At 36.9% G+C, this 24,446-nt stretch overlaps 1 long non-coding RNA gene across 1 annotated transcript in view; it reads left to right on the top strand.

The window, feature by feature from the left end:
* The first annotated feature begins 5,584 nt into the window (after positions 1–5,584).
* The window catches only part of LOC106006810, a 55,043-nt gene continuing 36,181 nt past the window's right edge, over positions 5,585–24,446 (top strand). Inside the window, exons 1-2 of the long non-coding RNA XR_001181086.2 lie at positions 5,585–5,616; positions 6,601–6,676. This is a non-coding gene — a long non-coding RNA (uncharacterized LOC106006810). The remainder of the gene's footprint in view (positions 5,617–6,600; positions 6,677–24,446) is intronic.

The following is a 24,446-nucleotide window of genomic DNA, read 5'->3' as shown; positions in this document are numbered from 1 at the left end:
AATGTTGTAGACCCCATGGCCTGAGCCAAAAAGAGCTCATGTCTCCCACCCACCTCCATACTTGGAACCCTGCACTACTAGACCTGGGGTTACAGCATACCTGCATGCCCCCCACCTTCAGGTGAAAATCTTCCCTCCTCAAGTCAGTCCATAAAGTCTGGAAGAGGTCATTACTTCTTCAATGTGCAGATACTTATGCAAAGCTGCAGGAATCATAAAGAATTAGGGAAACATAACTCTGGCAAAGGAATATAGTAAACCTTCAGGGACAAGCCCCAAGGAAATGCAGATGCAGGAATTGCTCAACAAATAATTCAAAAGAACTGTTTTAAAGATTCTCAGAGAGCTATAATAGAACACAGATAAGCAAGGTAATGATATCAGGAAAGCAATATAATAATAAACTGAGCCATTCAACAAAAAGATAGGGGAAAAAAAAAAAGCACCAAAGAGAAATTTTGGAACTGAAGAATACAATCAATGACTGAAGGGTTCAAAAGGGAGGTTCAACATCAGACTTGAAGCAGAACAAAGAATCAGTGAGATAAAAGATGTGTCAATTGAAACTATCCAATCAGGGGTGCAAAAAGGAAAAAATGCAAAGCAATAAAGAAAGGCTTCAAGACTTAAGGGATATCATCAAGGGGAACCATGTATATGTCATGAGAGCCCCACAAGGAGAAGACAGGGAGAAAATTTATTTACAGAAGTAATGGCTAAGGACTTCCCTAAATTGGGAGAGATTTCAAGTTCATGAAGCTAGTAGGTCATTCCAAAATTTCAATGAAAATTATCTTTTCCAAGACACATTATAGTAAAACTACCTAAAACTGAAGACAAAAAGAGAGTCTTGAAAGCAGCCAGAGACAAAAATTTCTCTCATATAAGAGAACCCCTATAAAACTATCAGGAGATTTCTCAGCAGAGACTTTGTAGTCCAGGCGAGAATGGGATAATATATTCAAAGTGCTAAAAAAAAGAAACTGTCAACCAAGAGTATTTTATCCAGTTTAAAAAAAGAATTCTTTGACAGGTTAAAAAGTTGGCAACTCTATCTGGATCATCTTTCTTTTTTTTGAATTTGGCTGGCTTTTAAAATCTAAATACCTAGGATTCATCATCCTAATTCAAGACCCAACCACCCAGCACCCCAGCTATAGGACAGGTTCCTATAATTGTACCTGCAGACTGAGACACAGGTTCTATTTTTGTTTTTTGTTTTTTTAATTTAAGAGAAAGAGAGAGCAAGTGCGAGAACAGGGTAGAGGGTAGAGGGGGTGGGAGGAGGAGCAGAGGGATCCGGAGAGAATCTCAAGCAAGCTCCACACCTAGCTCAGAAACCAATGTGGGGCGTAATCTAATGACCCTGAGATCATGACCTGAGCCAAAATGGAGAGGCAGATGCTTAATGGATTGAATCACTCAGGTGACCCCTCAGTCCTTCTCTTGATATTCTGGACTCCCCTTCCTCACTGTTCTGTCACCCACACCTGTTGTCACAGTCTCCCTCTTCTGTTTGTTCCTATCCTCATTTAAATATGGCAATTTTAGCCATTCATACAGTTTCTCTCTGTTGTTGCTCTTTCTCAGCCTTGTCACATTCTTCTCTCATTTTCAGTTACAAATTTCCCAGGCCCATTTCAAGCTTGTGCTGGCCTCCCACTATTAAAACCACTGTCATCTAAGTCACCAACGGGTATTGTCTATTTTCATCCTATTTGACTTTAGAGACTATTTGCCTCAGGGAACTACTCTTTGGTATTTGAACTGATTTCTTCCTTTGATTTCTACATTCTGTTCTTTCTTGGATTTTCTCCCTTGTCTCTCCTGCTTCTTTCCAGGTTTCTGAATACATGTGAGATAAAGTCATACACTGCTATTTGTTCTTCCCTCTCCATATATCATGCCCTCCCTCAACTTAAAAATCAAATGCCTTTTCTTTCTCTCTCTCTCTTTCTTTTCTCTCTCTCTTTCTTTCTTTCTAGATTTTGCTTATTTATTTAACAGAGAGAGAGAGAGAGAGAGAGAGAGAGATGAGTAGGCAGAGAGGCAGGCAAAGAGAGAGGAAGCAGGCTCCCCGCTGAGCAGAGAGCCTGATGTGGGGCTCCATGCCTGGACTCTGAGATCATGACCTGAACCGAAGACAGAGGCTTAACCCACTGAGCCACCCCTCAAATGACTTTTCTAAAGAAAAATCGGGTCAGTCTAATTAAGCAACATAATAGGAACACCTTCCTTTTAAACTTTCCATTAAATTCTTATATTTAGAAACTATTTACATTCAACGTGAAAAGCTGTCAATTTCAATGAAGGTTAAAATTAACTCTAGATAATTTAAATTTCTGTGTAGTCATAGTGGCAATGTTAATGGAAGATGCCCTGTCAGCACCAGAGATTGCTCTGTGGGTTATCTATGATCTTATTAGAATGTCTTGATCTCAACCCTTTGAGAAAGTCAAATCCTCTAATGTTTCCAATGAAGAGACTAAAGTTCACATAATTTAGAAGTGTTTTAATGAATTGGGTCATGAATTGATCCAGATTGAATTTCCAAAAAGAAAAAAAAAAGATTAAATTTCCTCTATCTGGAAAAGAGTAGCCTTAAACTAGACATGAAATTTAATTACAGAAAATTTTTAAAAATTAATTTCTTGCTCTCTTGAGCTTATAGGCAGAGGTTTTTACCTACCTCACATACATACTTAGACATATGTATTCCTTGCTGACACAAGGTCATTTTCATCTTTAAGTGCAAATACATTAAGCACAGAGAGAACTTGTGGCATTTAGCATAATTCATAAAACTGCCAGAAAATTTCTTGAGATCAGGGGTGAGGTCCGTGTGACCACTTTGGGTCATCAGCACTCAGTGAACTCCTCCTTTGAGTTCTCGGGTATTACAAGTTCAGAAGGAGTTATTAGGGAGCCAATACCAACAGCTGTGGTCAGCTAATAGGGTAAGAATTTAACAGAAGAATTAGAAAATTATGATTATGTAACTAAATAACTTCAGACTTGAAGTTTGGTCACATTTATTTCAGTTAAAAACCTGAAAATTCTCCATTTCTACAGAATGTGAGAAAAAGTGAGCCAAAATTAGTGGGAAAAAAGAACAAAAAGCAAAATATGTGTTGGGCTATGGATTTGTACAAGATATTTGGATTAAAAGTATAAAACACTGTATTTTAGATGAATGGTATTTCGTCTTTAAGACCAGAAGTGGAAAATACTTAAATCAGACTGCAAATTAGATTAACGCTGATGATTGGAGATCTTTGAAAACATTCTTTTTTTTTTTTTTTTTTAAAGATTTTATTTATTTATTTGACAGAGAGAGATCACAGTTGACAGAGAGGCAGGCAGAGAGAGAGGGAAGCAGGCTCCCTGCTGAGCAGGGAGCCCGATGAGGGACTCGATCTCAGGACCCTGAGATCATGACCTGAGCCGAAGGCAGCGGCTTAACCCACTGAGCCACCCAGGTGCCCCCTTTGAAAACATTCTTAAGAGATAAATATATATGCTATTTGCTCTGTTTTTTTTTTTTAAAGGCTTTTATTTCTCGTTCTTCTTTTTTTTTTTTTTTTTTTTTAAAGATTTTACTTATTTATTTGAGAGAGAGACAGTGAGAGAGAGCATAAAAGGGGAGAAGGCCAGAGGGAGAAGCATACTCCCCGCAGAGCTGGGAGCTTGATGCGGGACTTGATCCTGCGGCTCTGGGACTATGACCCCAGTGGAAGGCAGCTGCCCAACCAACCAAGCCACCCAGGCGCCCTTACTTCTCATTCTTATCAGAAAGAAATAATTTGCTATTTCTAGTAAATGAATAATAAATTTATTAGTTTGGTTCTATGGCTCCAAGATTTTCCAAAGAACTGAAACACTTTGGTAAATTTCTCTCTCATGTCAAATTTTCCTTTTGTGTATTTTTGGGGTGTCACATTTAATGTCTTAGACAATAAGCATGTCTTTCGGGGCTCTACATTAAGCTTCAGTGACTCATAGAATCACAGAGTTGGAAGGACATCCAAAAATAATGTAATCCTATCCCCTGCTTTCAGGCAAGATATTAGAATCATGATTCACCCTGGTTCTAAAATCTGAAAAAAGTAAATAGAATAATCTAGAATATATGAACTAAATACTATAAGGTGAATTATTGAAATGGTTGCATCTCTTAAAACCTTCTCCATTGAATTCAGATCAGTAAGTAAAAATAGGTGAGGTTGTTTGCTTTGTTTTTGTGAATTATAGAAGCCTCTTCAAAACTAACCGCTTGGGCATTTTTTAGCAGTTCATTTCTCAACATCCTATTGTTATGATAGCCAAAGGCAGTACAAGCATCCTAAGGAACTATGCTATCACTGCTGTGGTTGAATAGTCCACATTCTTATGTATGTACAACTAGATTTTGGTTAGGTCATTTCTAGTCTCCTTCAGGTCCTGACCCTATACACACATGTTAATTGATACACCACTTAAACAGACTACCAAAATTTTCTTATCATTCAGGCCAATAAGGAATTTGCCTTTTTATTTTTGCTTTTTCTAAATTGATTGGAAAAAAAATGTAGCTAGGAAACATTCCATTTGATACAACTCCTGGAAATTGAACATTAGATAACTAAATCAAAATGCTTTATTGTCACTACAGATTGTAGTTTGAGAAGACATCACATCAGATACTACTCTGAATCAAAGGATCTTGCACAATGATTCTTCTCAATGTGGCATCTCAGTATGAATGCCGTATTCCCTCTTGTGAAGTGAAGGCAGAGGTATAGAGGTATCAGGAAAAGATTTTTTAAAGGGATTTTCAACCTTTTACCCTTTAAAGGAAAGATGCCGGTCTTGAAATTCAAGAAAATTTCACATTTCAAATATATCTGTCCAGCAAAATGGCAAAAATCTCCCTGACTCAGATGATTGAAATAAGCCTCCTGCTCTTCTCACCCTGGATAGCTCAATTACTATTGCAAGACTGTGATTTGAGCTGTGGATTAAGAAAGATTGCAACACCAAAGTCCTGGAGACTTTCAAGAAAGTAATTTCTTTTTCCTTTGTACTTTAACATGTAAATAGCATGGAAAAAGCCCTCATCAGAATTTCCTTGGGTAACACGATCAGCAAAAAAATAATAAAGCAATGGAAAAAGTCCATTTTTCTCTCTATTTGTGATGCGCTTTTTGGCTTCTCAAAGTGTCCAGGGATCTGGAATTTGTAATGTAGAAATGCTGAACTGTCTGTGATGGGCATTGGAGACCAGGCCAGAGAGCAAGAAATATCTATTTGTTCAGGCCACAAAACATCCTTTGAGAGAAACTAACAAGAGAAATCTCTTTGAAACAATTTAGCAACTTAGTAATATAAAACCTCCTGAAATTGACTTTGAAGCACCTGCTTTAAATATCAAAGTAAAATCCTACAGTTTTCAAGTCACAATTTTGAAAAAGCTTTACATTATCTCTTTTGGTTAAAAAATGAAGATAAAAAATAGTGTTTATTGATGAGGTTTTAGAATATAGAATTAAGAATTTAGAATATAGGTGAGGTTTGGTGAGGTGGAGTCTGGAGCCAATGACCAAGAAAGAATTCTTGAGACATCTTTGGTACAAAATGGTGGGTTATGAAAGCACAGGGACAGGACCCCTGGACAGAAAGAGCTGCTGCACTGGGGTTGTGAGGGGTGGCAGGTTATATATGGTGGGGTTGGGGGAGGTAAGGAAAAAGCTAGCTTTCAAAAGAACTTTCGTATGCTAAAGAGGACCTACAAGATACCGGAGGCTTTGAGGCCTTGTCATTGTCAAGATTTTTCCCTCTAGCAAGATGTTAACATTAAGATAGGTGGGAGATTCCAAAAGAATGTCATATATGTCCCACCCAGGAGTGCTGGTGGGAGAAGGTTGCTGTGTGTCAGCTTTTGCTTTGTCCTCTGCCAGCCTTCTGTTCCCTCTTCATTTATTGGGCAATTCCTATGTGCCAGACTCACATAAATAAAATGTTGGGTAATCATAAGATGCAACTCTATTTAGTCATAAAGTGGAAGGAAGTACTGATACATACTACAACATGAATGATCCTTGAAAGCATTATGCTAAATGAAAGAGGTCAAACACAAAAGACTATATGATTCCACTCATATGAAATGTCAAGAATAGGTAAATCCATAGAGAGAGAAAGTAGATTAGTGAGAGTAAGGGACTGGGCAGGGGGAATATGGAGTGACTATTATTGAATACTGGGATTTTATTTTGGGAATGATAGAAATGTTGTAGAATTCGTGGTAATGATAGCACAAACTTGTAAACATACTGAAAACTACTGAATTATACACTTGAAAAATGCAAGCTTTCTATACATGGACCTTCTTTCACTTTCCTAAATAAGTCATTAGCTGGGATGGGGAAAAAAATGGAGCAGAGAGGAATTATTCCTTCAAGAATTTAATTATTCTTTTTGCTGATTGAGGTTTAAATTAATAACTTGAATATAAGGTAAAAGGAGGTAATAATTATGGAGGTGAACATAACAAAATGTTACAAAGCTCTTTTTGCCTGTCTCTTCCAAACTCAATCTGTAATTCAGTAAACAATTTTGTTCCAGGTGTCAGCATGTCTTTCTCATTAACAAAGCTAAGAAAGATTTCTTGAGATTGGTATAAAGTTCACAAAGATTGAAGGTGAGAAATGGATACATGGATAAATGGATACATTGTTTTATTGTTTCTACTTTTATGTTTTGGTGAAAATTTCTGTAGTAGTAAGTGAAAGAAATTACCTCTTTGGGGGAAAGCATTGTTTTCCACAAAAGTTGGAGGATATTTTTCTTTCTTGCATTTTTGTAATGAAAATAGAATACCAGTGAAATGCATCCAGATCTTAAGTATATATAGAAAGTTCAATGAGTTTTGATAAATAAATACTACCCTGAGATCTTAAGCCATTCCCTCACTATAGAAAGTTTTCAGTTGGGCACCTGGGTTGCTCAGTCCTTAAGTGTCTGCCCTTAGGCTCGGGTCATGATCCCAGGGTCTTGGGATCAAGCCCTGCATCAGACTCTCCACTTTGCCGGAAGCATGCTTCTCTCTCCCACTGCCCCTGTTTGTGTTCCCTCTCTCGCTGTGTCTCTCTGTCTCTCTCTGTGAAATAAATAAATATTTTTTTTTTTAAAGATTTTTATTTATTTATTTGACAGAGATCACAAGGAGGCAGAGAGACAGGCAGAGAGAGAGGAGAAAGCAGGCTCCCTGCTGAGCAGAGAGCCTGCTGTGGGACTCGATCCCAGGACCCTGGGATCATGACCTGAGCCGAAGGCAGAGGCTTTAACCCACGGAGCCACCCAGGCGCCCCATAAATAAATATTTTTTTAAAAAAAGTTTCCAGGCATTACCTCTCACAAGCAACAACTCTTTTGATTTGTCACTAGAATTTGTTTGCCAGTAAGTACAGGCAAATAATGTATATACTCATTGGCCATTTGAGTATCATATTGAATAGCCTTGACATTTTTGTAAAAAATTCAAGTGCATATATATGTGGATCTATTTCTGGACTGCATTCTACTTCATTGATCTATTTGCCTATATTTATAAACCTAATACTGTGCCTTGATTACTATAGCTTTTCAGTAACTCTTGAATGTAAACTGAATCAACTTTGTTTTTTTCATAATTATTTTGCTATATTATGTGTTTGTATATAATTCTAATTATCAACATCTGGAAACATTTGTTGGTATTGTGATAAGTATGGTATTGAATCTATAGAACAATTTGGGAAGAATTGTCTTAACTGTACTGGTTCTTTAAATTCAAAACATGATTTATTTCTTCATTTATTTAGGTCTTAGATTTTTCTTAGAAATGTCTTATAGTTTTTAGTGCAGAGGACTTACATGTGTTTGTTAAATTTATTCCTACATATATTATGTTTTTAAATGTTAATATAGGTGGGATTATTTAAAAAAACTTTATTTTTCAATTTTTGCATGTAGAAAAACAAGTGATTTTTAATTTTTTTAATTTTTAATTAATTAATTTATTTTTTAAAAGATTTTATTTATTTATTTGACAGAGAGAGATCACAAGTAGGCAGAGAGGCAGGCAGAGAGAGAGAGGGAGAAGCAGGCTTCCCGCCAAGCAGAGAGCCTGATGCGGGGCTCGATCCCAGGACCCTGAGATCATGACCTGAGCCGAAGGCAGAGGCTTAACCCATTGAGCCACCCAGACGCCCCAACAAGTGATTTTTTAAATTGCTGTTCTATCATGCTACTTTGCTATGTCCATTTATTTGACCTAGTTATTTTGTAGACTCCTTTAGATTTTCTGTGTACAGGATATTGGCATCTGTGAATAAAGGCCCCTTTTTTTGTCCTTCGAATTGATAGGACTTTGTCTTTCTTGCTTTATTGCTCTTGTTAAAACTTTAACTAAAATGTCGAATGGAAATAGAAGAAATCTTTGTCTTCTCAATTTCAGGGCAAAAGTGTTCAATATCTCAGCTTTCAGTGTGATGTTGGTTATGGTTTTTATTTTTTTTTTTTAATTAACCCTGAAAAAATTCCCTAAATTCCTAGTTTCCTGAGAGTTTATTTTTAAATAATGTGTCTTAAATACTTCTTCTGTACCTATTAAGATGAATATATGATTTTCTGCTTTTTTCTTTCAATATGTTTAAGTACAACAATTTTAGAACTTCCCACTTTTAAAATTTAGAAATGAAAAATTATACTTTTTAAAAAGATTTTATTTATTTATTTGAGAGAGAGTGGGAGCTAGAGAGAGAGAGAACACACATAGAGGGAGAAGGAGAGAGATAAGTAGGCTCCTCACTGAGCAGGGAGCCCGACATGGGACTTGATCCCAGGCCCTGGGATCATGACCTCAGCCAAAGGCAAAGGCTTAACTGACAGAGCCACCCAGGCATCCCTACATTTTTAAAAAATACTGTTTTAGCTGCATCCCCCCAAATGACATGTATTTTCATCATTATTCAGTTTGACATATTTTTGATTCAGTGTTTATTTACATGTGTACTGCTCAATTTCCAAGTACTTGTTTTTTAAATTGATGTATAATTAATATATGGTCATATTTCTGTCAAGTGTATGATATGATTCAACAATTTTATGCATTTCTCAGTGCTCATTAAGGTGAGTGTACTCTTAATCCTTTTTGTTTTTAAAATAAATTTTTTGTTATTGATTTTTAATTTGTTAGAGAACATACTCCATAAGATTTCAGTCTTTTAACATTTACTAATACTTATTTTGTGGCCCAAGATATAGTCTGTCTTTGTGAACATCCAGTAAGAACCTAAAAAAATGTATGTATTTTGCAGGTATAGTTTCAATGTCCTACAAATGTGAATTAGATCAAGGTCATTTATAGTATAATTCAAATATTTTGTATTTCTTATTTTTCTAGCATTCTGTAATTGCCAGGTAGATTTTTTCCATCCTTTTACTTTCAACCTTACTGTTTTTTTTTTTTTTTTAAATATAGAAAGCATATCTCTTATAGGCATCACAGTTATAATTTGCCTTTTTTTTGGTGATCTGATCTGGCAATTTGTCTTTCAATTGGAGGCTTTTTATTTATTTATGTTTAATATAATTACAGATATATTCTGATTTAAGTATACTATTTCTATGTGTTTGAGTCATCTATGCTTTTGTTTCCCTTTTTATCCTATTCTCCTTTTGTGTATTATCTTTTAACATTCTATTTTGATATTCTATTTCTTTTAACTACATCTATTTGTATTATTACTTATCACTTTCTTTAGAGATTACCAATGCCTGGTTAACTTGTCAAGGATTAGAGTTAATATTTATCAGTGAGTTTAAAATGTAAAACATTTTTAATAGTATAATTCTATCTATACTTATCTATTTACTTATATGTTTTATATATACTATGTTATATAACAAATCAATATTACATATTGACATAAACCAATCAGTTATCTTTTCAAAGAAATTAAGATAATAAAAAGAGGGTTTCTAAAATTTAGGTACACATTTGTCATTTTGGCTCTCTTTATTTCTTCCTATAGATTTGAGTTTCCATCTATTGTTATTTCCTTTTAACTTGAAAAAGTTCCTTTTGCCTCTAATACAGGTTAAGTAGTGATAGATTCTGTCTTTTGCCTGTCTTATCCATTATAATCCATCACTGACTTTTTTTGAAGAATATTTTCACAAGATAGAGAATTCTAAATTGACAGTTCTCTTCTTGCAGGACTTTAAAAATGCTGTTCCATTTTTCTCTGGCTTCCATTGTTTCCGATGAGAAGATAGTCATTCTTACTACTGCAATCCTATGTGTGTCATTTTCCCTCTGGGCCCTCTTTTTTTAAATTTTTTTTTTAATTTTTAAAATTAATTAATTTATTTTTAGCATAACAGTATTCATTATTTTTGCACCACACCCAGTGCTCCATGCAATCCGTGCCCTCTATAATACCCACCACCTGGTACTCCAACCTCCCACCCCCCCCACCACTTGAAACCCCTCAGATTGTTTTTCAGAGTCCATAGTCTCTCATGATTCACCTCCCCTTCCAATTTCCCCCAACTCCCTTCTCCTCCCTAACTCCCCATGTCCTCCATGCTATTTGTTATGCTCCACAAATAAGTGAAACTATATGATAATTGACTCTCTCTGCTTGACTTATCTCACTCAGCATAATCTCTTCCAGTCCCGTCCAGGTTGATACAAAAGTTGGGTATTCATCCTTTCTGATGGAGGCATAATACTCCATAGTGTATATGGACCACATCTTCCTTATCCATTCGTCCGTTGAAGGGCATCTTGGTTCTTTCCACAGTTTGGCGACTGTGGCCATTGCTGCTATAAACATGGGGGTGCAGATGGCCCTTCTTTTCACTACATCTATATCTTTGGGGTAAATACCCAGGAGTGCAATTGCAGGGTCATAGGGAAGTTCTATTTTTAATTTCTTGAGGAATCTCCACACTGTTCTCCAAAGAGGCTGCACCAACTTGCATTCCCACCAACAGTGGAAGAGGGTTCCCCTTTCTCCACATCTTCTCCAACACATGTTGTTTCCTGTTTTGTTAATTTTGGCCATTTTAACTGGTGTAAGGTGGTATCTCAATGTGGTTTTAATTTGAATCTCCCTGAGGGCTAGTGATGATGAACATTTTTTCATGTGTCTGATAGCCGTTTGTATGTCTTCATTGCAGAAGTGTCTGTTCATATCTTCTGCCCATTTTTTCATATGATTGCCTGTTTTGTGTGTGTTGAGTTTGAGGAGTTCATTATAGATCCTGGATATCAACCTTTTGTCTGTACTGTCATTTGCAAATATCTTCTCCCATTCCGTGGGTTGCCTCTTTGTTTTCTTGACTGTTTCCTTTGCTGTGAGAATTGATTCCATTTACTATAGCACCAAGAACCATAAGATACCTGGGAATAAGCCTAACCAAAGAGGTAAAGGATCTGTACTTGAGGAACTACAGAGCACTCATGAAAGAAATTGAAGAAGACACAAAAAGATGGAAGACCCTTCCATGCTCTTGGATCAGAAGAATAAATATTGTTAAAATGTCTATACTACCTAGAGCAATCTATACTTTTAATGCTCTTCTGATCAAAATTCCACTGGTATTCTTCAAAGAATTGGAGCAAATAATCCAAAAATTTGTATGGAATCAGAAAAGACTCCAAATCGCTAAGGAAATGTTGAAAAACACAAATAAAACTGGGGGCATCACGTTACCTGATTTCAAGCTTTATTACAAAGCTGTGATCACCAAGACAGCATGGTACTGGCATAAAAACAGACACATAGACCAGTGGAACAGAGTAGAGAGCCCAGATATGGACCCTCAACTCTATGGTCAATTAATCTTCAACAAAACAGGAAAAAATATACAGTGGAAAAAAGACAGTCTCTTCAATAAATGGTGCTGGGAAAACTGGACAGCTATATGTAGAAGAATGAAACTCGACCATTCTCTTACACTGTACACAAAGATAAACTCAAAATGTGAGACAGGAATCCATCAGAATCCTAGAGGAGAACATAGGCAGTAATCTCTTCAATATCAGCCACAGCAACTTCTTTCAAGATATGTCTCCAAAGGCAAAGGAAACGAAAGCGAAAATAAACTTTTGGGACCTCTGGGCCCTCTTAAGACTTTTTGTTTTTAGCGTCTGACTCTAATGGGTCTTAATATTCTGTTCCCTATATTTATTCTGTTAGATGTTCACCCCATTTTTTTGGCTGTATAAGTTAATATTTTATGTCAATATTTGTCATCAAACATTGTTTTCTTTCCAAACTTTTCTCTCAACTTACGGAGTTTCAATTACACAACATGTTGGACAAGTTGGTATTTTCCTAAAGGTTACTGAATATTCATTTAATTTCCTTGTATTTGCTCTTTTTTTCTAATATTGGATACTTCTTATTGATGGCCTTCAAATTTACAGATCCACTTTTGCAATCTTTTAAACCCACACAGTGAATATTTTACTTTACATAATTTTCTTTTTCAGCTCTTGGAATTCAACTTGGCTCTATTAGTTTTGTTGTATCTCTTCATTTTTCTTATCTTCTTTTAATGTTTTCATTATATTTTTGCACATATCATGTGGTTTTGCACATAATAGTTGTATCTATTAATTCTACCATCTGGATCATCTTGGGGTTTGTTTCTACAAATTGCTTTTTGACTGTCCTATATTCTTTGTTTTCATATATTTTATAATTTTTGATAACATACTGGGCATTACTGATGATGTTATAGAGGGTCTAGGTTTTATCTTCCTAGTATAATATAATCAGAGTGATAATAATAGGTGAATGGAGTCTGATTTTCTCCAAAAGTTCAAGAAGTCCATGTCGAGCAACAATTTTACCCTCACAACACTATCAAGATGTTAACTGAGAAGTTTGATCAAAATAGTGGTCACCCTTTTGTAGATAGTCTTTATTTTAATATCTGCTCATTGAAGGAAACGGATGCATAGAGAGTATTCTAAAGCCGTAAGGGAAGATTCCTTCTACAGCCAAACCTGGGAATCAAGATACTTATTAAATACAGTATGGGAGTGAGAATTACTGGCTCTAATCAACTAATTCTGTTTTGTCCTTTTATTTACTTGGTATTTAGTCCTGTGGTTGATTTTTTTTTAAAATAAGAGTTTGACCAAATAAATATTTACCAAAATGTAAACTACATAAATCAATCTAAACACTTTTCAAATGTTTTCACCTGAGAGGAGTTTAGAACAGTGGAAAAGGAAGATTGGGGGCAGGTGGCTCAGCAATGAAAATGTACTTTATAGATCAGAAGTGTGCATAACTGGGGTTTGGCTTCCACTGGCTGAGGGGCCTGATTGAGAAGAAACAGCCAAAGTGTGGGGATTTAAAGCCAGAAGCAAGCTAATTTTAGATTGCAAATATCAGATATAGAAAAAGAGTCACAGGATAATATTACCAAACCCATTCCTCTGTCAGCTCAGGATACATTTGAACAAAGAGATCAAATATGAAACTGACCTCAAAGCCAATGCTTAACCACTGCTCTGGGCCCTAAAAAAGAGTTGTGAATGGAGTTTAGTTCAAGTGGATACTATTTTAATTAAATTCAATACTTCTGCCTCTTTAGAAGAAGCTGAGATAGAATTTTTTTTTAAATCAAAAGAAAAATATTCTGAAAATGCCACCAGATTTTTGTACATAATATGTTTCTCACACATTGCTCTGCATGTTCTTTGTCTGCAGGAGGGATTGTATGAATGAGTGCTAGAGTATTTGTGCCACAGTATCTCAGAAGAGTTGTTTCCAAAATGCCAGTCTATAGATTGATACAAGCACACACAGTGAAAGAGAAAAGTAAGAATATGAATTTTTCATAGAGCTAATAATTAAAGGATTTACCTTAATTCTGAATTTAAGGTCTTCCTACATTTTGGCTTTTACAATATCCTTTTGGAAAGAGAAAGGTATTGGTACATGTATTTTTTTTTTTTTTTAAATTTTTTATTTTTTATAAACATATATTTTTATCCCCAGGGGTACAGGTCTGTGAATCACCAGGTTTACACACTTCACAGCACTCACCAAATCACATACCCTCCCCAATGTCCATAATCCCACCCCCTTCTCCCAAACCCCCTCCCCCCAGCAACCCTCAGTTTGTTGTGAGATTAAGAGTCACTTATGGTTTGTCTCCCTCCCAATCCCATCTTGTTTCATTTATTCTTCTACCCACTTAAGCCTCCATGTTGCATCACCACTTCCTCATATCAGGGAGATCATATGATAGTTGTCTTTCTCTGCTTGACTTATTTCGCTAAGCATGATACGCTCTAGTTCCATCCATGTTGTTGCAAATGGCAAGATTTCATTTCTTTTGATGGCTGCATAGTATTCCATTGTGTATATATACCACATCTTCTTGATCCATTCATCTGTTGATGGACATCTAGGTTCTTTCCATAGTTTGGCTATTGTGGACATTGCTGCTATAAACATTCGGGTGCAAGTGTCCCTTTGGATCACTACATTTGTATCTTTAGGGTAAATACCCAATAGTGCAATTGCTGGGTCATAGGGCAGTTCTATTTTCAACATTTTGAGGAACCTCCATGCTGTTTTCCAGAGTGGCTGCACCAGCTTGCATTCCCACCAACAGTGTAGGAGGGTTCCCCTTTCTCCGCATCCTCGCCAGCATCTGTCATTTCCTGACTTGTTGATTTTAGCCATTCTGACTGGTGTGAGGTGATATCTCATTGTGGTTTTGATTTGTATTTCCCTGATGCCGAGTGATATGGAGCACTTTTTCATGTGTCTGTTGGCCATCTGGATGTCTTCTTTGCAGAAATGTCTGTTCATGTCTTCTGCCCATTTCTTGATTGGATTATTTGTTCTTTGGGTGTTGAGTTTGCTAAGTTCTTTATAGATTCTGGACACTAGTCCTTTATCTGATATGTCGTTTGCAAATATCTTCTCCCATTCTGTCAGTTGTCTTTTGATTTTGTTAACTGTTTCCTTTGCTGTGCAAAAGCTTTTGATCTTGATGAAATCCCAATAGTTCATTTTTGCCCTTGCTTCCCTTGCCTTTTGCGTTGTTCCTAGGAAGATGTTGCTGTGGCAGAGGTCGAAGAGGTTGCTGCCCGTGTTCTCCTCAAGGATTTTGATGGATTCCTTTCGTACATTGAGGTCCTTCATCCATTTTGAGTCTATTTTTGTGTGTGGTGTAAGGAAATGGTCCAATTTCATTTTTCTGCATGTGGCTGTCCAATTTTCCCAGCACCATTTATTGAAAAGGCTGTCTTTTTTCCATTGGACATTCTTTCCTGCTTTGTCGAAGATTAGTTGACCATAGATTTGAGGGTCTATTTCTGGGCTCTCTATTCTGTTCCATTGATCTATGTGTCTGTTTTTGTGCCAGTACCATGCTGTCTTGATGATGACAGCTTTGTAATAGAGCCTGAAGTCCGGAATTGTGATGCCACCAACGTTGGCTTTCTTTTTCAATATCCCTTTGGCTATTCGAGGTCTTTTCTGGTTCCATATAAATTTTAGAATTATTTGTTCCATTTCTTTGAAAAAGATGGACGGTACTTTGATAGGAATTGCATTAAATGTGTAGATTGCTTTAGGTAGCATAGACATTTTCACAACATTTATTCTTCCAATCCAGGAGCATGGAACATTTTTCCATTTCTTTGTGTCTTCCTCAATTTCTTTCATGAGTACTTTATAGTTTTCTGAGTATAGATTCTGTGTCTCTTTGGTTAGGTTTATTCCTAGGTATCTTATGGTTTTGGATGCAATTGTAAATGGGATTGACTCCTTAATATCTCTTTCTTCTGTCTTGCTGTTGGTGTAGAGAAATGCAACTGATTTCTGTGCATTGATTTTATATCCTGACACTTTACTGAATTCCTGTATAAGTTCTAGCAGTTTTGGAGTGCAGTCTTTTGGGTTTTCCACATATAGTATCATATCATCTGCGAAGAGTGATAATTTGACTTCTTCTTTGCCGATTTGGATGCCTTTAATTTCCTTTTGTTGTCTGATTGCTGAGGCTAGGACCTCTAGTACGATGTTGAATAGCAGTGGTGATAATGGACATCCCTGCCGTGTTCCTGACCTTAGCGGAAAAGCTTTCAGTTTTTCTCCATTGAGAATGATACTTGCGGTGGGTTTTTCATAGATGGCTTTGATGATATTGAGGTATGTGCCCTCTATCCCTACACTTTGAAGAGTTTTGATCAGGAAGGGATGTTGTACTTTGTCAAATGCTTTTTCAGCATCTATTGAGAGTATCATATGGTTCTTGTTCTTACTTTTATTGATGTGTTGTATCACATTGACTGATTTGCGGATGTTGAACCAACCTTGCAGCCCTGGAATAAATCCCACTTGGTCGTGGTGAATAATCTTTTTAATGTACTGTTGAATCCTATTGGCTAGTATTTTGTTGAGTATTTTCGCATCTGTGTTCATCAAGGATATCGGTCTATAGCTCTCTTTTTTGGTGGGATCCTTGTCTGGTTTTGGGATCAAGGTGATGCTGGCCTCATAAAATGAGTTTGGAAGTTTTCCTTCCATTTCTATTTTTTGGAACAGTTTCAGGAGAATAGGAATTAGTTCTTCTTTAAATGTTTGGTAGAATTCCCCCGGGAAGCCGTCTGGCCCTGGGCTTTTGTGTGTTTGGAGATTTTTAATGACTGTTTCAATCTCCTTACTGGTTATGGGTCTGTTCAGGCTTTCTATTTCTTCCTGGTTCAGTTGTGGTAGTTTATATGTTTCTAGGAATGCATCCATTTCTTCCAGATTGTCAAATTTATTGCCGTAGAGTTGCTCATAGTATGTTCTTATAATAGTTTGTATTTCTTTGGTGTTAGTTGTGATCTCTCCTCTTTCATTCATGATTTTATTTATTTGGGTCCTTTCTCTTTTCTTTTTGATAAGTCGGGCCAGGGGTTTATCAATTTTATTAATTCTTTCAAAGAACCAGCTCCTAGTTTCGTTGATTTGTTCTATTGTTTTTTTTTTGTTTCTATTTCATTGATTTCTGCTCTGATCTTTATGATTTCTCTTCTCCTGCTGGGCTTAGGGTTTCTTTCTTGTTCTTTCTCCAGCTCCTTTAGGTGTAGGGTTAGGTTGTGTACCTGAGACCTTTCTTGTTTCTTGAGAAAAGGCTTGTACCGCTATATATATTTTTCCTCTCAGGACTGCCTTTGTTGTGTCCCACAGATTTTGAACCGTTGTGTTTTCATTATCATTTGTTTCCATGATTTTTTTCAATTCTTCTTTAATTTCCCGGTTGACCCATTCATTCTTTAGAAGGATACTGTTTAGTCTCCATGTATTTGGGTTCTTTCCAAACTTCCTTTTGTGGTTGAGTTCTAGCTTTAGAGCATTGTGGTCTGAAAATATGCAGGGAATGATCCCAATCTTTTGATACCGGTTGAGTCCTGATTTAGGACCGAGGATGTGATCTATTCTGGAGAATGTTCCATGTGCACTAGAGAAGAATGTGTATTCTGTTGCTTTGGGATGAAATATTCTGAATATATCTGTGATGTCCATCTGGTCCAGTGTGTCATTTAAGGCCTTTATATCCTTGCTGATCTTTTGCTTGGATGACCTGTCCATTTCAGTGAGGGGAGTGTTAAAGTCCCCTACTATCATTGTATTATTGTTGATGTGTTTTCTTCTTGAATTTTGTTATTAATTGGTTTATATAGTTGGCTGCTCCCACATTGGGGGCATAGATATTTAAAATTGTTAAATCTTCTTGTTGGACAGACCCTTTGAGTATGATATAGTGTCCTTCCTCATCTCTTATTATAGTCTTTGGCTTAAAATCTAATTGATCTGATATAAGGATTGCCACTCCTGCTTTCTTCTGATGTCCATTAGCATGGTAAATTCTTTTCCACCCCCTCACTTTAAATCTGGAGGTGTCTTCGGGCTTAAAAATGTGTTTCTTGGAGGCAACATATAGATGGGTTTTGTTTTTTTTTATCCATTCTGATACCCTGTGTCTTTTGACAGGGGCATTTAGCCCATTCACATTCAGGGTAACTATTGAGAGATATGAATTTAGTGCCATTGTATTGCCTGTAAGGTGACTGTTACTGTATATGGTCTCTGTTCCTTTCTGATCTACCACTTGTAGGCTCTCTCTTTGCTTAGAGGACCCCTTTCAAGATTTCCTGTAGAGCTGGTTTGGTATTTGCAAATTCTTTCAGTTGTTGTTTGTCCTGGAAGCTTTTAATCTCTCCTTCTATTTTCAATGATAGCCTAGCTGGATATAGTATTCTTGGCTGCATGTTTTTCTCGTTTAGTGCTCTGAAAATATCATGCCAGCTCTTTCTGGCCTGCCAGGTCTCTGTGGATAAGTCAGCTGCCAATCTAATATTTTTACCATTGTATGTTACAGACTTCTTTTCCCGGGCTGCTTTCAGGATTTTCTCTTTGTCATTGAGACTTGTAAATTTTACTATTAGGTGACGGGGTGTGGGCCTATTCTTATTGATTTTGAGGGGCATTCTCTGAACCTCCTGAATTTTGATGCTCGTTCCCTTTGCCATATTGGGGAAATTCTCCCCAATAATTCTCTCCAGTATACCTTCTGCTCCCCTCTCACTTTCTTCTTCTTCTGGAATCCCAATTATTCTAATGTTGTTTCGTCTTATGGTGTCACTTATCTCTCGAATTCTCCCCTCGTGGTCCAGTAGCTGTTTGTCCCTCTTTTGATCAGCTTCTTTATTCTCTGTCATTTGGTCTTCTATATCACTAATTCTTTCTTCTGCCTCATTTATCCTAGCAGTGAGAGCCTCCATTTTTGATTGCACCTCATTAATAGCTTTTTTGATTTCAACTTGGTTAGATTTTAGTTCTTTTATTTCTCCAGAAAGGGCTTTTATATCTCTCGAGAGGGTTTCTCTAATATCTTCCATGCCTTTTTCGAGCCCGGCTAGAACCTTGAGAATTGTCATTCTGAACTCTAGATCTGATATATTACCGATGTCTGTATTGATTAGGTCCCTAGCCTTCGGTACTGCCTCTTGTTCTTTTTTTTTGTGTTGAATTTTTACGTCTTGTCATTTTGTCCAGATAAGAGTAAATGAAGGGGCAAGTAAAATACTAAAAGGGTGGCAACAACCCCAGGAAAATATGCTTTAACCAAATTAGAAGAGATCCAAAATCGTGAGTGGGGAGAAAGGGGATAAAAAGAGGTTCAAAAAGGAAGAGAGAAAAAAGAAAAAAAAAAAAAAAAAAAAAAAAATAAAAGAAAAGAATTTTAAAAAAAAAGAAAACACCTAAGAAAAATGTAAAAAAAAAAAAATATATATATATATATATTAGATAAACTAGTAAAAAATCGTTAAAAAAGAAAAAGGTAACAGTTAAAAAAAAAAAAATTTTACCCGAAGGCGAGAAAAAAAAAAAAAAAAGAAAAAAAAAAAAAAAAAAAAAAAAAAAATTAAATTAACTGCAAGACTAAAAAAAATCACAGGAAAAAAGCCATGAGTTCCGTGCTTGGCTTTCTCCTCCTCTGGAATTCTGCTGCTCTCCTTGGTATTAAAACCGCACTCCTTGGTAGGTGAACTTGGTCTCGGCTGGATTTCTTGTTGATCTTCTGGGGGAGGGGCCTGTTGTAGTGATTCTCAAGTGTCTTTGCCCCAGGCGGAATTACACCGCCCTTACCCGGGGCCGGGGTGAGTAATCCGCTCGGGTTTGCTTTCAGGAGCTTTTGTTCCCTGAGCGCTTTCCGTAGAGTTCCAGAGGACGGGAATACAAATGGCGGCCTCCTGGTCTCCGGCCCGGAGGAGCCGAGAGCCCAGGGCCCCACTCCTCAGTGCGCCCTCAGAGAACAGCGCCCAGTTACTCCCGTCTGCCTGACCTCCGGCCGCGCTCCGAGCTCACCGAGCCTGCGACCGGTTCAAGGTCACCCCGAGCTGCGAGCTCACTGTCGGCTCTGTCTCTGTAGCCGGCTTTCCCGTTCCAGTACCCGCAAGCTCTGCGACACTCAGACACCCCCGATCCTTCTGTGACCCTGCGGGACCTGAGGCCACGCTGACCCCGCGTGGGCTTCGCCCCGGTTTAGCCTCTGGAGCGATGTCCCTCAGCGGAACAGACTTTTAAAAGTCCCGATTTTGTGCGCGGTTGCTCCGCCGCTTGCCGGGAGCCGGCCCCTCCCCCCGGGGTCTATCTTCCCGTCGCTTTGGATTCACTTCTCCGCCGGTCCTACCTTTCAGAAAGTGGTTGATTTTCTGTTTCCAGAATTGCTGTTCTTCTTCTCTTCGATCTGCCGATGGATTTTCAGGTGTTTGCAATCTTTAGATAAGCTATCTAGCTGATCTCCGGCTAGCTGAAGCAGTCTCAGCTTGCTACTTCTCCGCCATCTTGACTCCTCGGTACATGTATTTTTAATTACCTTTCTTAGAAGAATGAAAATTGATAACCTTATATAAATCCCTCCATTAAAATGAGTCTGTGCCATTCAAATTCAAGGCACATATTCTTCAGAACAGCATGAAAGCATTTACAAAAAAATGAAACAAGAATGTACATCATTAAAATTAAGCCTTTGTCAATTGTGAGACAATCCATTCTTTCCGGCAGAACTACTTTCAGATAGAAAACATACCACCAGATAATTAATTATTCATACCGTCAATAGTGAGATGCATCCTGATATCAGGCTTGTTAATATGTGAAAAAATGTGATGCTAAGAATCTATGAGATAGAGTGTGTGATTTACATAGAGACGATTCATTCATTTAACACGTAAGTATTCTTCCTATTATTCTTTGACACAGTGTACCTGAGTCTAGGCATTGAAGAGTTTGAATGATACATGAAATTATGAGCCAACCATATTCTTCATTCTTATCCAGTGCAGTACTTCTCAAAATTTTGAACTTTTTCAAGTTATTGTTTTTACCCATTTCTCATTTGATGTCCATGTTTGACTATTCCAAGTGCTCTGGTTATGCAAAACATTCTGTAGTCTCAAACGTTCCTAGCTCTGTGGATGAACAGTGGACGAACTAGTCACCCTAATATATAGGATGTACTACTTGAAGTCAGGGAGGAAAACCTGTTTACTGCCAGATGCACTCACAAGGATGAGTGCTCTCTAAGCTGAAGGATAACAGGGGATGTAGTTAGGGAACATAAATATGAAAAATAAATTCAAATTTCTGCTCATTTCTGCTCACCCTAAATTCTCAAGTATTTCTCAGAAATAAGAATTGCTTAATAAGAAATGCTGAAATAATTTTTTCACGTTCTTTAGGAAATAAGAATCTCTGACCCAGGATCAGCAGTAAGGTTCAGGGTAAATGAAGATCTGGATTGAGAAAACCAAGTCATAACCCCTTACTAAAAATCTGCATTGGCCTTCTCACTTCTAAATGTCTTCTTTTGATGGTGTTGACCCTTCATCAGATATAGAAGAGAAACACTAATGATGCTTTGTTGGAAATGTTAATAGGGATAAAAGGGAAACACAGCCTTCGCTTTTTCTTGAAGACAATCATAATGAATAGGAAACTTGTTCTCAGTTGTTTTTTAATTGACACTAAAAAACAACCGATAGAAACACCATGAGGCAAGTATGAAATGATCATGATAGTGAAATAGTAGTCTTGTTTGTGCTGCAGGTTCAGGAATAGGAAAGAATTTTAATATGCTTAGGGTAGGGGTTTGACCTAATGTTCTGATGTGTGATGAAGTTGAAAATATGTAACTTGGGATAAGAAAATGGTCGGTAAGGAGAGGGAGAGGAAATTTGTGGCTTTTTCCCATTTTAAAATGATTATGGTTTCCTTTAGCCAACTCCAGGGGATTTAATAACTTTTTGTATTGGAGAAGGGTGGCTTATGCCATATGGCTACCCCCTGCTTCTGTGTTCAATCTACAAATAGCATAATTTGGGAGCCCAGGACAATTTGTTCATTGTAAATCTATGCTGTAATTCTTCTTTATGTCTGAAAACTATATTCAAGATTTCTTTCTGGCTCTTGAATTGCCTTTAAAAAAATCAACTGGCAAGGGTCTGAGAGAATAATTTCTAAGTGAGTGACAGAAAACTGTGCCCTTTCCGCAGACCATTTCAAAATAACCTTTGATGAGCCCACAATCCATTTTAATTACCTGTGCAAATAGCCCATTTCTAATATTGTGAGCAATGAATGGCCCTGTAACTCTGTGTAATTGCTTGGGATATTGCTGCTTGGATACTGAATGTTTTATGAAGGACACCTATTTAGTCACAAAATTAAAGGCCAGAGTATTTTAAATTTTGGACTAATATTCAGCCATGCAGCTTTGGATAATTCCAGTTTTTTTTTTTTTTAAATTCTCTCTCCCTGTTTGTGTAGAGAGAAGGAAAAACATGATTTCAGAATGCTATCATAGTGTTTCAAGCAATTTATCACATCATATAATTCAGCCAGGCAGAATAAACATAGATTTCAGCAGATGTAAAAATCAAGGAACAGTTATAATATTCTGTTTGATAGAAACAGGAAAATATATAAATGCACATTAAACAACTTTTTAAAAAGATAAAGAGCATTTTAATTATTTTATAAAGATCTCCATTTTCTACATTTTCCAGAGTCAACTTGGTAGAAATTTACGGCTACTTGGCAATTGACAAAAATGTTTAGAGAATGACCACAACTACTCAGTTTCACTTAGATTCTGAATAGTGTTTTAGCTACAAGGCACTATAACTCAGTGATCAGAAAAAAAGTCTTAAGTTATCAGTTGCTTAATATTTGTTTTTCCAAACGTAATAATGATTACCATCAGAGTATCTGTAAAATCCTTTGTAGTCTTTAGAAGTAGTGTACTACTTATTGTAATTATGGCAATTTCTTCTTCAAATGATAGCAACCATTTTGATTTTTTAAAGAATAACTATTCACTGTTTTTAAGTGTGCTGCTGTCCTCACCTTTAAAACAGAGTTGGAGCTATCCCTGCAGTTTTCCAGGGTTATCATAAACATAATACTGACATTGTGTACTTCTATTTTTCTTAAATAATTCTATTAACTCATTGTAAATTTTTTACTGACATGGTAAATTCAAATAACTAACTATACTTTAGCATTGTAGTCTGCAATGGAAACTTTTATAATACTGAGATACCAGTTTTAAGCTAAAAGTAAATGAGCATGACCAAATCACTCTAAGACCACAGCATTCAATCTAACTTTGCAAGGCCATTATAAATGGTACATGCAAACTGAGATCAGTGTTTATGGTGATTGGTTCCATGACACAATTACATGGATATACTTTCTTAGTAGGATAGAATAAATTCCCTGGTTTGATCTGACATGTTGGGATAGATGGGGTCAAAGTGAGGAAGAAGTACAAGGTCCATCCACTACACCAGGAGCTGTTTTATATGGTGGATGGAAAGGAGAACATAGTTTAATGGATTGAATTTGATTTGTGTTTAACAGGATATTGGAACATTTCAAAGACTAGTTTTTAAATTGTAAGCTACCATTTGCAGAGGTATATACTGGACTGAGTAGCCTCACCCCTACCCAAACTCAACATCTACCTAGAACCTATGAATATTATCTTATTTAGAGATAGGGTCTTTGCTAATATAAGTAGATATAGATGAAGTGTTACTGGCTATGGGTGCTCTAAATACAATATGACTGGTGTCTTTATAACAAGAGGGGACTTTAGATACACACGCATATTAGCTATTTGTAGCCCTGCAAAGATGTGCATGCTATAAATGGGAATTCAAACTACTTTAATTCATTATAGTCTCCATTAAGAAGGAAAAACAAAGTGTATTTGTAATTGTATATCTTGTGTTGATCAAGTACTTTTTTTTTTAAGATTTTATTTATTTATTTGACAGAGAGAGAGAAAGAGAGAGAGATCACAAGTAGGCAGAGAGGCAGGCAGAGAGAGAGAGAGGGAAGCAGGCTCCCTGCTGAGCAGAGAGCCTGATGCGGGCCTTGATCCCAGGACCCTGAGACCATGACCTGAGCTGGAAGGCAGAGGCTTAACCCACTGAGCCACCCAGGTGCCCGATCAAGTACTTTTTGATAAGAGAGAATATTTATTTGACTAAGCATCAATGAGAATCAAGTCTTCCATTTTTACTTTCCACAGACAAGCTCCTGGCTCTGTATTTTTCAAATCTTGATTCTCTACCAAATCAACATATTTCATATATCAAGTATGATACTGTGATATAACCTCTGGTCCTTCAACATTGTCATTTTAAGAATTTTACCACAACATATGTCTATGTGAACATATTGCTAGGACCATTCCCAGGGCCTTGGGCAGTAGGCCCATTTAGTGAGAGACCCTAAGCAAAGCTTCATTAGCTTACTAAAGCTTTAACCCTCAGCAACAGGAACAGAAGCTGGTCTGTAGAAAATAAAGGAGTATCTGGT

This window comes from Mustela putorius, unplaced genomic scaffold, assembly GCF_011764305.1.
Source record: "Mustela putorius furo isolate JIRA1106 unplaced genomic scaffold, ASM1176430v1.1 tig00003846_pilon_pilon_pilon, whole genome shotgun sequence".
In the NCBI taxonomy this organism is placed as follows: Eukaryota; Metazoa; Chordata; class Mammalia; order Carnivora; family Mustelidae; genus Mustela; species Mustela putorius.
The sequence above is the reverse complement of the archived record's forward strand: the minus strand, read 5'-3'. Positions and strand labels throughout refer to the sequence as shown.